The sequence below is a fragment of the Mauremys reevesii genome, linkage group 19 (assembly GCF_016161935.1).
Source record: "Mauremys reevesii isolate NIE-2019 linkage group 19, ASM1616193v1, whole genome shotgun sequence".
In the NCBI taxonomy this organism is placed as follows: Eukaryota; Metazoa; Chordata; order Testudines; family Geoemydidae; genus Mauremys; species Mauremys reevesii.
Window position 1 is genome coordinate 13,657,571 of NC_052641.1, and position 2,328 is coordinate 13,659,898.

Below are 2,328 nucleotides of genomic sequence, written 5' to 3' on the forward strand. Positions count from 1 at the left end.
GGCTGAGTTGGCTCACTTCCATAAGCATACAGAACTCTTGTTCTGTTACAGCTGAAGTCTTTCATGACTGGCCACCTCCCAACATTTATTTTTGAGTGAATCCCAAGTCTATCAGTGTTCTCTCCCACAGGAACACCCAGCTCCACCTTTTATGCAGTTGGGGTGGGATTTCTAAGGGTATGTCTACACTATGAAATTAGGTCAATTTTACAGAAGTCGATTGTTTAGAAATAGATTTTATACAGTCTATTGTGTGCATCCCCACAAAGCGCATTAAGTTGGCGGAGTGTGTCCACAGTACCGAGGCTAGCATCGACTTTTGGAGCATTGCACTGTGGGTAGCTATCCCACAGTACCAGTTGGGGGCGCCTAGACAAAAATGGGAATGACTCCAGGTCATTCTCTTCTTTAAGTTTCGTCTAATGGAGATTCAGTCCTGGCTGGAATATCATGCCAATTGGAGGCGTCTGCCTCAGGCTGCTCTCCCAGCCGGCCCCGCCTACCCCTTGCTCCCATGGCTCATAAAGCCTGGACAGTAGTAAGGAGCAGTTCAACTATAGGCTGAACAAGTGCAGAATGGTGGTAGAATGTGCGTTTGGATGTTTAAAAGCTCGCTGGTGCTGTTTGCTGACTAGGCTGTTTGTGATTAGATTAGAAGAGCACAGCAAGGCGCGCTGCACATCACAGAGGCTTTGAAAACCAGTTTCATGACGGGCCAGGCTTCGGTGCGACAGTTGTATGTGTTTCTCCTTGATGCAAACCCGCCCCCTTTGTTGATTTTAATTCCCTGTAAGCCATGTTGTGAGTTGTCCCTACCTCCGTGAGAGCAACGGCAGACTATCGTTTCACGCCTTTTTTTCCTGCAGACGACATACCACGGCAAGCAAGGAGCCTGCTTAGATCACTGTGGCAGTTATGAGCACTGTAAACACGCGCATTAACCTGCAGTATATGCAGCACCAGAAACTTCAAAAGCAGGTGAGGAGGCAACAGCAGTGCAGTGACGAGAGTGATTAGGACATGGACACAGAGTTCTCTCAAAGCACAGGTTCCTGGAAATTTGGACATCATGGTGCTAATGGGGCAGGTTCATGCTGTGGAACGCCAGTTCTGGGCCCGGGAAACAAGCACAGACTGGTGGGACCCGCATAGTGTTGCAGGTCTGGGATTATTCCCAGTGGTTGCGAAACTTTCACATGCGTAAGGACACTTTAATGGAATTTTGTTACTTGCTTTCCCCCGACCTGAAGTGCAAGAATACCAAGGTGAGAGCAGCCCTCACAGTTCACAAGCGAGTGGCAATAGCCCTCTGGAAGCTTGCAATGCCAGACAGCTACCGGTCAGTCAGGAATCAATTTGGAGTGGGCAGATCTACTGTGGGGGTTGCTGTGATCCAAGTAGTCAGTGCGATCACTGAGCTGTTGCTATCAAGGGTAGTGACTCTGGGAAATGTGCAGATCATAGGGAATCCCATTGCAGCAAAGCCATCCACTAACTGTGGTGGGGCGATAGACGGACCGCATATCCCTATCTTGGGACCGGACCAACAAGGTAGCCAGTACATAAACTGCAAGGAGTACTTTTCAATGGTGCTGCAAGCAGTTGTGGATCACAAGGGATGTTTCACCAACATCAACGTGGGATGGCTGGGAAAGGTACATGACGCTCGCATCTTCAGGAACTCTGGTCTGTTTCAAAAGCTGAAGGAAGGGGCTTTCTTCCCAGACCAGAAAATAACCGTTGGGGATGTTCAAATGCCTATAGTTATCCTTGGGGACCCAGCCTACCCCTTAATGCCATGGCTCATGAAGCCGTACACAGGCATCCTGGACACTAGTCAGGAGCTGTTCAACTATAGGCTGAGCAAGTGCAGAATGGTGGTAGAATGTGCATTTGGATGTTTAAAAGCGCGCTGGCGCAGTTTACTGACTCGGATAGACCTCAGCGAAACCAATATTCCCATTGTTATTACTGCTTGCTGTGTGCTCCACAATATCTGCGAGAGTAAGGGGGAGACCTTTATGGTGGGGTTGGAGGTTGAGGCAAATCGCTTGGCTACTGATTACGCGCAGCCAGACACCAGGGTGGTTAGAAGAGCACAGCAGGGTGTGCTGTGCATCAGAGAAGCTTTGAAAACCAGTTTCATCACTGGCCAGGCTATAGTGTGAAAGTTCTGTTTTTCTCCTTGATGAAAACCCGCCCCTGTGGTTCGCTCTACTTCCCTGTAGGCCAACTGCCCTCCCCTCCCCTCCCCCCTTTGATCTCCACTTGCAGAGGCAATAAAGTCATTGTTGTTTCAAATTCATGGATTCTTTATTAATTCGTCAC